At 39.3% G+C, this 14029-nt stretch overlaps 1 protein-coding gene across 6 annotated transcripts in view; it reads right to left on the bottom strand.

Moving 5' to 3' along the window:
* Nucleotides 1-14029, bottom strand: part of TRAF7 (TNF receptor associated factor 7) — a 1047901-nt gene that overhangs the window by 799548 nt on the left and 234324 nt on the right. Inside the window, exon 2 of one of the 6 annotated variants that reach the window (XM_044089210.1) lies at nucleotides 12808-12962. The exons of the other annotated variants lie outside the window; for them this stretch is intronic. The gene's annotated coding sequence lies outside the window, so the exon portion shown is untranslated. The remainder of the gene's footprint in view (nucleotides 1-12807; nucleotides 12963-14029) is intronic. 6 annotated transcript variants of the gene reach the window in all.

Below are 14029 nucleotides of genomic sequence, written 5' to 3'. Positions count from 1 at the left end.
GGCTTGTAAAATCTCTGGTTAAGCTAGCCAAAGGAGTAAAAGAATGGCATCTCAGAAGCTTGTACAGTACTACCTTTAACACAAATGGTACCAAAACCAGCATAAATGCACTTAAAGACTAAACTGATAAACAGGAAGAAGTTCAGTTACGGGTAGAAATGCACTGTGAAATAAAACCACCAGTAAAACAAATAAAAAGTGAATCTTTAACGTGGACTGGAAGGTGGGAGGCGGATTTTTTAAAATATGAAATGAGTTGTGCAACATCTGTCTAATATTACATGTACTTTTTGAGGCAATTTAAGAACTTTGTTGTATCGAGGGTTGCCATGATACTATTAAAAAGTGGGGAAGCAGATGGGTAGTCAAGGTGAACCAGACAAATGTGAAAATATGACATGGGAGTTCAAAGTGCTCGCCTCTGCTGGGACAAAAAACAGTGTGGTGTGTGTTCTTAAAAGGCCATAAACGGAGTGGTCATCTTAAAAATGCACAATGATGTGATATTACAGGACAGAAAGCTTATTGCAACAGACAATTCAGGAGTGATGTGAAGAATGGGAAAAAAAAGGGTCAAAATTAGAGAAAACACAAGTATGTAATGCAGGCAGAACAAATGACTTAAATCTGATAAAAGGATACTCAAAGTCAAAGTAAACTTTGTCATTTAGACCCACACATGAGTGCAGGCTAAAAGAAATTGTGTAGCTTCGAGCTCAATGTGCTGAAAAAAAAAAAAAAACGTAAGTATAAAAACAGAACTACTGACACAAAAACAGAACTACAGACTCTATGTGACATTAACATTGACACCACACTAGGACACAATTACAATTTTTGTATGTCTATCTGTAGAAGCTCTTAGTATTGCACAGTAGATATTGCACTTAGCGGCTTAAGCAATGATAGACTGGAGACCATTTTGTCCATTGCATGGAATATAGCTTGCATTTCAAGTTATTGCACAAAAGTAATAAGCATTTGATGAGCCATTGCACCAGTAAGAGAACCTAGTAATGAGTTATAGCACTTTAAAAAAAAAAAAAAAATCCTTCAGCCTGTGTGGCCACTGACTAGGTGACCTGTTGGCTTGCCTTGCTTCTCAAGTTTAATAGTTTGATGGCCTGAGGAAAGAAGCTGTTTCTGAATCTAGTCATTTTGCAAGGTATGCTCCTGTAGCGATTGCCCAAAGATGAGCAGGAGAGCAGTCCCTGAGCTAGGTGAGTACAGTCTTTAACAAGCTTTGTGGCTCTTCAAAGACACCGTGCACACCCTGTATAGATGGAAGCATATACCTCATTCTCTCTGCCACTTTCACTGCCCTTTGGAGGGACTTACGATCCATGTCCTAGCAGTTTCCATAGCATACTGTGATATTGCTTGTCAAGATTCTCTCAATGGTGCCTTTATAGAAGACTGTGAGCACTGAAGATGGGAAGCTTGCTTTCCTCAACCTGTGTAGGAAGTGGAGTCTTTGTTGTGCTTTCTTGACAATGTGATTAGTATTGCTGGACCATGTCAAGTGTTTTGTAATGTACACCCCTAGGAATTTGGTACTCTTCACCCTTTCCACAGTTTCTCCCTTGATTGTGAAAGGGAGATGTCTCACCCATTTTTTCCTGAAGTCTACAATTACCGCTTTGATTTTGTTTAAGTTCAGAGCCAGGTTATTGCTGTCACACCAGTCAGATGTTTCACCTCTTCCCTGTATGCAGTTTCATCACCATTGCTGATTAGGCCTACGACTGTAATATCATCTGTGAATTTGATGATGAGATTTAAGCTGAACCCGTGTGTGCAGTCATGGGTCAGCAGAGGACTGAGAACACATCCTTGAGGGACTCCCATGTTCAGTGTAAGGCTCTTCGAGGTGTTACTGCCAACTCTTACTCTTTGCAGTCTGTCAATAAGGAAGTCCAAAATCCAGTTACACACAGGAGTACTGACCCCAAGTGAATCAGTTTCTCTATCAGATGTTGTGGTATGACTGTGTTAAAGGCAAAACTGAAATCAATGAACAGCAGTCGGACGTAACAGTTCTTGTTTTCCAGATGAGCTAAGGATGTCTGGAGTGCCACTGAGATAGCATTTGCAGTGGAACGGTTGGACCGATAAGCAAATTGAATTAGGTCCAGTTCTGCAAGAAGATGCGTTGTTAAATAGTCTTTGACCAGTCTTTCAAAACAGTTCATTACTGTAGAGGTGAGAGCTACTGGATGATAGGTGTTTGGGTTTGCTGGCCGAGACTTTTTTGATAACGGTAAGATTGTTGTGTTCTTGAAGCACTTTGGTACTATGGCCTGACATAGAGATGTGTTAAACATGTCAGTAAGAACCATGGTCAGTTGGACAGCACAGTCTCTGAACACATGTCCCAGAATGTTGTCTGGTCCCGCCGTTATTCTTGGCTTTATCCATCTTAGAGTTCTCTGACCATCGGCTGGGTTGAGACAGGAGGGCAACCTCATTTTGCCTGGTGATGAGTTTCGTAGCCTTTGTCTCATTCCTTTCATCAAACCTGCTGAGGTAGGTATTGAGCTCATTTGCAAATTTGATGTTATCATCACATTTTGTGGACACAGGTGTGTATTCTGTCAAGAACTGTACCCCCTACCACAGATGTCTAGAGTCTCTTAGGTCTGAGATGTAACTCTAGATTTTTTGGTCATAGGCATGACTAGCCTTTATTCCTCTATTTAGGTTAACTCTGGTCTTCCTAAGGGCATCCTTGTCTCCCTTCTTAAAGGTAGCATTGCATGCTTTTAGGAGGTCATATACCTCACTTGTTAACCAGGGTTTTTGGTTGGCTCTTTTAGTGATGGTTTTCATAGTTGTCATATCGTCCACACATCTGGATATGTATGCCATCCCATATTCCGTGTACTTGTCTAGATTGATGAGTTGGTTCTCCATAGCTGCAACCTTAAACATGTTCTTGTCCATGTTCTCAAAGCAGTCTTGGGAGTGCTGAGACTGCTCCCTCTGGGCCACATTCCTGTTCGCTTCTGAGTTGGCATGGCTCTTATTAATAGTGGTTTATATGCAGGGATTAGCATTACGGCCAAATGGTCCGAGTTTCCCAAGTATGGGTGCAGTACCACCTTATAAGCCAGCTTGACGTTAGTATATACCTTGTTCAGTGTGTTCTCTCCCAGGAGAAGTAAAGCATGAGGCAATAGTTAGGCAAAATAAATACAAACTATTGAAACTGGAAAAACATAATTACAATACTTGACCTGTGTGCTGCAGGGTCAGCAGGACAAACCTATAGGGAGCAGCATGAAAGTAAAATAAGGTAGGAATTTCCAAACTGGATTAAAACAGTTTCAGTATAAACAGAATGCTGATAACCTTTCTCCTATTAATTAAAATGAGTAAGAGTAATAAGAGACATGCAGTAATTATCTGGATGGTATAGCCAAAATATGACAACTCTAACTTTTACTAACGTCCAAGAAAGAGTACAAGAACAACAAATATAAGGGTATGATAGAGTCGTGATATAGGTGGTGGGGGATAAAGAAAGTTCACGAGAGACCATTCTTTCCTGAAATGATTTCTAGGTGCAAAAAATGTACAGCTATTAATGCAAGACATAAATTAGCAATTTGTGTAGAAGGAAGAGTAAAGAGTACTAATAACAAATATTTATGTTCCACAACTAATACAAGAAAAATGAGAATTCTCTAGGTTAATGTCAGTTTTACACAGATGTAGGAAGAGGGGATTCTAAAATAGTACTGTGTGGAAACAGGGGATAAAGAAAACTGGTGGCTAGGATGGTATATAACACAGCTGCAGAAAGGAAATCTGATGCTTTGGGCAGCACACTCATTTGGTGACCACCACACTGCCTACATGAGCTAAATCACAATGAGGGAGGAGGGAGGATATTAAAAATTCCTGATGGATGGCTGGATGAGAGCCTCAGAGACCAACTCTTGACACAAGGAACAAGGAGATGTGATCAGCTCTCATCCAATGGTGAATGACTCAGTCAGTAGGTTTCAGAGGGTTAATGGTTGGCAGGTATATGTATATAAATATAAAATTAGGGAAAACTTTGTGGCATGTAAAGGATTGCTTTTGTAAGACGGTGAAATGCTGGTGAAAACCATTCTCAATGTTAAAGCCGGAAAAGTGTTTGAATAAATCTTCTATACCATGTCTGGAAAAGATTTAATCTTCTTTTTACAAACAAAATGGAAAAACAATGAACTAGAAATTATCCAAACCATTAAATAAAATGTGTTTGTGTCTTTCGGCTTTTCCCGGTTAGGGGTCGCCACAGCGGAACTCCGGTCCGCTAATGATTGGCAGTTGATTTTTACGTACCGGCTTGCCAGGCCTGACGCACAACCTTCAACAAAGGTACGCCCATTCACGCATGTCTCCACGCAGAAGACGCTCTAGCGGAGAATCGAACCGGACAGCGACTTACTGTGAGGCGACAACGCTACCGCAGCACCACCACCGCGGGTCAAACCATTAAATAAAATGCACACTGGAAAAGAAGGGTGATGCCACTGATTAGGTTATTATGCAAAGAAAAAGGGAAATAAGCACTGATGACTGGAGATCAATTATGTTAATTTAATGACTAGGAAAGAAGCTGTATAAAAATGCTAAGGCAGTTACTGTTGCCTAAAACAAGAAAATGATGGGAGCTAGTAAAAGACATTAAGAAGTGTTACATACAATAAACTTGAAGCAATGTTAACTGATGGGGATGGCTTTACCTTGGCATATATACTATCAGTTAAACGACTGTAGGGACAAAGCCTTGTTCCTGTAATTATATGGTTGGGTAGGAGAACAAGTAAAAATGTATGAATAAATAAAGTAGGGTTGATTAGTAAGCATGACTGCCTAACATCTGCATGTACAAACATTTCATTCCTTTATCATTTACAACTTCTTCAGAAAATAATAAAGGAATGAAAATGCTCAAAAATTCAACTGTTCAGCTTGTTTTGTCTTGTGACTTCATGGGACCCCTTTCTGTTTCTGCAGTTTTTAACCTCCCTCCGAAAATTCTTCCTATATACATACATACCTACATACATACAATAAACACACACACGTTTTCACTACAGATCATCAAACACTAAAAGCCAGATGATCCAAATTGCCAAGACCCAAAGCCTGAAAGAGAAAAATGCCAAATTATTTTTGCAGGGGGCAAACCTCCTTGCACCCCCCCCCCCCACTCCAATGTAGGGGGTAAGCACTTCCACTCCTCAGACTTATATATACCATCTCCACACTGTCTTGTCTTTTTTCCTTTTAGGTTTTGTTTCGTTTGGTGTTTTGTGTGTCGGTTACACGTATGTGCATTGTATTATGAAGTGAAGCTTTTTTTCAACCTTTTGGATGTTCACGGTTTCTTAGTTTAAAGTTAGCTGATAAAATTATATATATATATATATAATCTGTGTGTGTGTGTGTATATACATACACATACATAAACACACACACACACAGACAAACATTGACAAATATATGTATGTGTGTGTGTGGCACTGGGATACAACATTCGTTCTAGTACATCAATAATGCTTCTTTAAAACGTGCACTGCAGTAAGGCATGTGGGAATTTTCAAACAACAACTAGGCATACACTATGCATTACCTAGATAACAAGGCACTGTCAATCATGCTGACATTAAAGGAAGTAGCTTGGAAGTTTGGAGTGGATGAGCTGAAACTTGCCCGAAGACCCTGTACACATGGAATACAAGACCTAGTTAATGCTAACTTGTGGAATTATACTTAAACATTTGGAGCTTACGTGAATCATAAATTCATACGTATTCCAATACCACTGAATCACATGACTATTTACTCCTTGCCATACCCCCCTTCAGGCCACATCTCCTTTCTCCAGGAGAGTAGTACCATTCAATCCTGCAATAAATTTGTGAGTACCCATCCAACAACCTAGGTTATGGTTTAAAGGAAGACAGCAAGTCACACTGCTTAACATACAGGGGAAGTTTGTTACAGAGGTTTGAGAGGTAAAGGGATATAAAACTGCACCTGTGTCATGTTTTATTTATCATTTCATAAAGATTTAGATCCTTGGTTCTAGTACTGGTGGAGCCACTGGATTTACAGAGATGCAGGAGGTACAGGACAACTGGGTCTTCAGTAGTACAGTAAGCAAGAGATCTTCCCTCAAAAGTCTGCAGGACACTGCATCTCTTCATAGGTCTTGGACTTTAGGTCTGACATAGAACCTTTGGGGTCTCTCTAATTGTTTGACATGTTTAGTGAGATCTGAAAATGAGAGTTAGGCCTAGCTGGGAATAACAGACTGTGACTTTCTTTTAAGACGGTCTGTTCTTGGAAAGGCTGTGACAGACTAATACTCTTTGATGAAAAGAAACCACAGATAGTGTTCTGTTTTGTTTCATGCTATGCGGGTTATTATGTTTATTTTTCTTGTCACTCTGTGAAAACTGAACCTGTGTTTTACATGTCTTACTCCAGTATCTCCTCAGACTTTAAACTGATGAGATGTATATGGGCAGTCTGCCACAGAATTTCACCCATCTCTGCAGTACATCTGCTGCCAAATTTTAACTATATTTGGGCTACTAATCCCCCCCCCTCTCTCACACACAAGCAGCAGCCAAATCCTAGAGTGACACCATCACCACCCATCAATATCCACAGAGTTTACTAGGCAAAGAAGTGAAATGAAACTAGGTTGCCATGTCTTTCTTCCATACTACCCATGCATGCACTCACACCTATAAATAATTTAGTCCCAGATCCACCTTCTGCATTGTCCTTGGAGTGTGGAAGGAAACCAGTGCACCTGGAGAAAACCTATGCAAACACAGAGAGGACATGCAGGTTCTGCACAGCAGGTATCCCATCAGATAAATGAACCAGAGAACCTTTTTTTCTCAGGTGGCAACACTATCCATTGCACCACTACTGATTCACTACAGTTCGAGAATTGTTTTGCTCCCAGCATAGTTTCCTGGTGACCCCAACCATGGAGGACTTACTTTAAAGACTTGTGGAATTACAGGTTGGGACAAACCAAAGCTAATGATATTACAGCAATGGTTATCTGGGTTAGTCAGTTTAACTGCCAACCCCCAGACTCTACCTAATATGAAGAAACTAAGCATGGAGGATTATTTGAAATCCTGCCAGGTAGCTGTTAAAAGCCATGATGCCACAGAGAATTGAACAGACTGGGTAAAAATCCTGTCATCCCAACTGAGAGGACAGACAGTGAAAACCCATATAGGCATGAAGGGACCAGATTACATGGATTATAACAAACTTAAGAAATCACTTTTAGATAGGACTAGTATAATCCTTGAAGTGCAAGCAATACAATTTTACCACTGCATTTTTAATGTTAATGAACTGGTAAGAGCACAGGTGACTTAAAGCATATTTAAAGGTCTGGCTAGAATCTGATAGCAACAGTAAACTGAAAATACTACAAATTTTATCAGTAGACAGGTTTAAGAGTTTTGCCTAGTAATTTATTTTTATTTATTTTACTTTGTCGACTGGATAGGTGAGTAGGTCCAAAGACCCTTTTCAATCAAAACCCATGCCCATTAAGGACAAAAATACATATACAAAATAATACTGTAAATGGATCCCCAAAAATTCTCATAAACTATTTTACTGGAATGCTTATAAGTTAATGACAGAATGCTTTGCTTCAAAGTATAAAATCATAGTAATTAAGGTACCACTGGAGACCAAAAAAAAAAAAAGAAGTGAGTAATGTGGAAACTTGTTTCAATATGGGGCGAGGGGTCACCAGTATGACATAATGGCTAAAGTCTTTGCCTCATATGTGCAAGGTACAGGGCTTGATTCTCACTTTGAGTTGTTTGCTAGGCTTAAAATGGCCTTTCAGGGAAGTTAGCATAGTATTCACCTATAAACATGGCTAAGTTTGGTGTTACTAACACAATGCTATTAGTAGAAATGTGAAAACTAAAACACATGCTTTAAATGAAGTTTTTCCTCTGGAATGTGAAAAAACATCTGGTGTAAGAGCGTCAACAATACGTCACTCTGTTACAACTAAGCTAGCGAAATTTACTGTGTTTTTAGGAGGAAAATAGGTTCAACATTTATGACTTTGGAAACATGATTACCCTGTAGAAGAGTCATCTGGTTTGTAAATATAAGACCAGTAACAACCAAAAGGTGAAGGTAATACACACTCATGGTGACAGAGGAGCATCCCCTTACACATGTAGAAATTCACACACATCTAGAAAAACTGTGTGGCTTTAACCCCTGATACAACTCATGATGCAATATTAGGAAATATTTTCTCTACTCTGAACAACTAAAGAAATGTGGCAGAAGAGACGCTCTAAAGGCACAGTGTGGAAGGCTGAAATACTGAATAAGAAAGCGGTATAGAAGCAGTCTGCTGTGCCTACTCATTTTAAAAATGGGAGGAGATCAACGAAGTGACATTCACACAGTGATCCAGAATCAAAACTAAAAGAAAGGAGCTGACATAGAGGCTACAAAGGGTGAAATAATTTGGCTATGGCTAGACAGGAAAAAGGATTGTGAATGTTATCAGAAGCACATCCCAAAGATAGAGTAATAGAAATCTCATACTGTAAGAGATATATGCATATGAACTTAAGGTAAACCAATGAGAAACTAAAATTCAGTACAAGACTAGTCAGTACAGAGACTTACAAGACACATTAGCAGAGAAACAGAAGACATAGGGCACCTAAACAAAGACCCTCAGAACAAAATCAGTACTATAAGAAAGCTAGCAGGAAAACACAGAATTCTAAGCCTATTTCTACTATTGTCAAGAAGAAGTTTCAAATAACAGGAAACTCAAAACATCATGCATCTCTAAGTCTATAAAGAAGCAAAGCTGTCCATTTTCTGAACATTTTTTCTAAGACGACTCTACACTGGGAGAGCAACACAAAGAAAGAATACAAAGTAAAAGGGTAGTATCTACACATACACTAATGTAAAGGGACAGCAACCTAAAAGTAATTACACAACTTAAGATGCCTCCATTATTAACAGAAACAGTAAAGCCAAAGCTGATTTTGTTTAGAACTATCCTTTGCAGAAAAATCTGCAGAAGAAGCTGATGTGCTACTGTTTTATGGGGAAAGAAGCTATACCTTCCCACCTTGAAGCAAGTTACTTTAGAAAGCAAATGTAAGTTACACAAACGTTAAAAAAGCACAATGAGAAGATGTTACTTTAAGTAGGGCAAGACAGAACATAACCAAGGTTGCAGGAAACAACAAGGCAATGAACAAAAACGTTTCTTTTACTTACCACTACTTTAAATTAAGAGAGAACTTACTATATAGAGTAAGTAAATGAAAGAAATTCTACAACTGTAAGTACGAAAACCTTATAGCATATTAGTAATAAAGCTAGCACAGTCAGCTGAGAATATAAGTAATAGCCAGATTTTACTGAATAGCCTTAATAAAAAGGCTAGAAAAAGGTTTGTGCTTCTTGTCCCGAATGCCAGAAAACTGCATCCCCACCCTGGGTATAAAAATCCCTTGATCACAATGCAGCTCAGAGGTATAATTTGAACATACTTCTATGGACAAGGTGGGGCCACTAGTAAAATCTAACTATGGGTAGCAGTACATACTAGAAATAATGGACTTGTGCTACTGAACATGAGGTGCCACTACACAAAGCTACTGCTAAGGATATTGCCAGACATCTGGTACTATTATTCTCCACAGGTGTTCACTAATCAAGACATAGCTTTTATGTCAAGGGCACTGCATCAGTCATGTGATTGCTTTAAAGTCGAAACAGTTCATCAATATTAGTCTACTATCTGCAGGCTGAAGGATTAGCAGAAAGGTTCATTGAAGCAATGAAATCCCTGACGAGGAAAGTTACTCATAGACATGGTGAAAACTTAACTGTTTATAATCAGGGAGGTGTCACAAAGTTGCAATTGGCTTCATTCCATTTGAACTTCTGCATGGTAGACACACAAGAGGGCTGACTGACACTGCTAAGGACATTTCAGAAGAAAAGACACTATTTAAAAGTGTGCAAAAGACTACATTAACTTGCAAGACAAATACTCATCACGCTCATAACAAAGGGACATGAACAAACACACATGCTCACACACACACATACACACACACACACACACACACACACACACACACACACACACACACACACAGGAAATGCAACAAAATATGTATAATAAGAATGTCTACTTAGAAAAACTTAACCAAGGAAATCTGGCATTAGACCTAGTGTCCTCCATGGAAAGCAAATTCCTGACCAAGTAGTAAGGGGGCCATATGAGGTGATGGAATGAATCTGAATGAATAAATACAGTGAACTACAAAGTTAGACAACTGTAAAAGCAACAGTAAGTCTAACACATCAATGTGCTGAAGCCATGTAAAGAAGTAGAAAACTCTGTAATGTGATTGCAGGCTGAAGTTCATAAGAGTGGACCAAAAAATCTTTATCCGAAATCCTGTTAGTGGAATCAGTGCCGAAAGCAGGACATGAGATCATTTTTATAAAGAAATAAAGAATCAGAAATACTTGGGAGAAACAAGGTAACACAACAGAGAGACAAAACCTGCAGTAAAGACCTTTTAGAGTAATGGACTCATAGAAACAATAAGAGAAGTGGTTCAAAAATGTTTAAACTAGGGGCATACCAAAAGAATCACAGAGTGACTGCTGCAGCCCATAAGTACAAGTTCCTAAACCTGATGGAAGTATCAGATTCTGTAACTTTAGAAAACTGAACAGTACTTCAAAGCTCGATACGTATCCCATGTTCACATTTAATAAACAGGGAAGCAAAGACAGATACCTGTCAACTCTGGACTCGAAGAAGGGATATTGGCAAATACTTACCCCCCTCTGACAAAGAAAAACACAGCCTTTGTGACCTCTAATGGTCCACTTCAGTAAAGTGTTACCATTTAGACTAAAGGGAGGCCCAGTCACTTTTTAGTATGAAAAATACAATTAACTACAAACTTATGCAGTAACAAATTTCCTGATTCTGGCTCTCTAAGCTATTGCCTTTTATATTGCCATAGCTAGCAAAGTTAGTGCCTTATCTAATCAATACATAGTGCTTGCCTGACAAATTATTGTGAGAATATTCTCTCACTGCACACTGCAGCACACATCTTAAAAACACATTACCTTTATACTAGAATCGGCACATTACAGCTAACATGCTTCCAGCATAAAATCAGAAGTTTAGGCTCTTAATAATAACGGATTTTGGGATCTCAACATCACCTCAACTTTTCTGTTGGGTAGGCTGGGCATGTGGGACACCATATCAAAAGGGTTGGAGGGAAAGTGCCAACTGGCACAACTTCACATTGCCATCAGTCTGCTTTCTTTACCATTGCAATGGGGCACAACCTGAGCCTAAGCTGTAGTCCAAATGATGACCCAGAGTTGATGCAAATCTGAATCAGAATGGAACAGCTTTGAGAAGAGGTTAGTCTAAAATGACAGATGAGAAAAACTGGATCCACAATGCAGAGGATTTGAAACTGTCTGCTGCCTACAGACTAGTGCTCATTTAGATGTCTATGTGCTGAATAAGCTAGCAAGAGGGAAATGGTGGACCCCAGTTTGCTCATCCCAAGGGAAAAGGCATTGGTGAAGTTCTGCCACAAAGATTTCACCTGTGCTGTTGGTCTGAGACTGCAGTAATTGCAATAAGAAACCCTGGGAAAAGCAAGGATTTCAAGAAGTGCACTGCACTCTACTCAAATACTGGCTGTTTACAAGCATGACCTTGTACTGACCCCAACATAGCAGGCACTACACTGTGCTTTCCAAAAAAGAGGGTAAGGGGATGTTAGAAGCAGACAAAATACATCTTAATCAGACTGGATGATGGTCACAACTTCCTGCTCTCGCCTGAATCTCTCTGTGTTCTAAGATGCAAGGGAGTCGGGAAGGATGAATTGGCCAATAGGGAATAGGGGCCTGATGGCCGTGGAATGCACCCACAAAAATAAAAGTAAGAAAGAAAGCTTTTGCATAGACTACAGTTTGGGGGTCATGAAATTATTCAAGGGGAACTTTTTTTAACTGATCTCTAAAGAATGTAGGAAGCAAGCACTGGAATCTTCAAGAGGCTTTGGAGCAACTGTCTGAACTTTTAATTAAGAGACGTATGGAAAAAAAAACAGTGATAGGGTGAGAGGTAACCAGAGGGGATTGTCACTTAGGCAGTCATAAGGGTACTTTGTGTCCTCACTGTCATCCTAGCTATGAGGGGATTTGTATTTGTCTGATCTGCCACTGGTTGGGGGAGATGCTATCCATATCATCACAGAAACCCAAAATATCTTTCCCTTACAAGAAAAAGCTCTCAAGCGTTCCTTCAAGGGAATGCAGCAACAAGTATTCTGCTTAACTCCACCCTCCCTGCCAGATCAGGCACACCCATCTTTCCATGTCAGCTTCATCAAGCAACAAAGCCACAAATCAAACTTGGGTCACCTAGGCCATTGTCAGGACTTTATCCCTCTAGAGCAACAGAGATGGATACTCTTTCAGGAAAACTGTAATTGAAGAAGTAGCAGAAATCTGCAGCAAAATAGAAGGGAAGAAATGAATGCAGAAATATAAATCCTGATGGAAGAATAACCTAGGTTAGCCTTGAATAAAAAGTTTAAGTGATTTAGAAGCCTCAGGAGTAAACAAGCAAAACAGTCTATCCCTTGTTCCTTTGACCAAAAGGAGATTCTTTTCCATGTTTGGTATAACTTTTTAGTAGCTCACCTTTCAGCATCATCCAGATGTGGAGGACATCTGTGGAAAATTAGTCACTATGTGGAATCAATATCTTATTCTCCAAAGAGAAAGACTGAGAGACTTTATACTGGGATGTAGAACTCCTCTGTATTTTTGAGAAAGCAGTGTTTTTCAGATGTAACCTGAACAAGAAAGAACTTAGTTACAGCAGAAGGTAAAAACATAGTAGCTTTTGCCAAAATGAAACAATAAGAATCAGGTTAGTCATAACTGATTATGCTCTGAATATCATCTTTTCTAATACAAGAGTTGCATGAAACGTACATATCAGTTCTTGTGAAAGGAAAGGAAAGCTCAGGTTATCTTTAAAGATTTCCGAAGACACTGGAGTGGACAACACTTCAAACTGTACATTGAGATGTGTTGAAAAAAGTTCACCTCTGCTCTCTCTGAAGCAGAACAGCATCCCGAAACACTGACATCTGAAACTGCCACTTGTATGTCAGTTAATTGCCTGCTTAGAATGTCTGCTAGAGAATTCTCATTCCCTTGAAAATTAAGAGCCACAAAACAAAGACTTTGTTGTTTTGCCCATTGCAATTTAAAGAAAATGTCTCAGATAGCTTTAAGGTTACTGTATAAACCTTAGGTGGGATTCAGAAAACCTAACAATTAGCTGGGAAGTGAAATGCACAGTGGCTGCCCATTTTTCAAAGAAAAGACCTGCCTCTAAGCATAAAGCGCTTGCAGCTCAATACCCTAATGCTGAAAATCATGATTGAGGAGAGTCAAGCAGTACTGTCTTACACCTTAGTGTTGTACAAGACTTGCAGCACAGTAGCAAGTTTTATATATACACCTGGTGCACCAATGTTCTGTGTGGACTACTACTGTAGCTCTGCAGCTACAGTGAGTAACACGGGTTTTCAAACGAATGAGACCAACTCTGGCCTAGGCACTAGGATCGACACAGCTATAGAAAAATTGGCTATATTACCACAGATTCATTAGCGAGTAAGCCCATTTGTTATGATTTTCTGATAGTCACCATCCCTAAAGAAAAACCTCACTGGAAAAACGGCATCTTCAAAGAAGTCACCTAGAGGAGGTCTAAACAACCTGAACTACCTCAAAAAAAAAATGTCAATTTTGTTAATCAAATTCTAGAGAGTTTACGTAGTGCAATCCTCTTATGTCAGCAGCAGAAATAATAAAATGGACACCATCACTAAGTGCTCCTCAGTTATTT

This window comes from Protopterus annectens, chromosome 12.part0, assembly GCF_019279795.1.
Source record: "Protopterus annectens isolate FY-2018-M chromosome 12.part0, PAN1.0, whole genome shotgun sequence".
NCBI lineage: Eukaryota > Metazoa > Chordata > Ceratodontiformes > Protopteridae > Protopterus > Protopterus annectens.
This window is presented reverse-complemented; position numbering and strand designations above follow the sequence as displayed.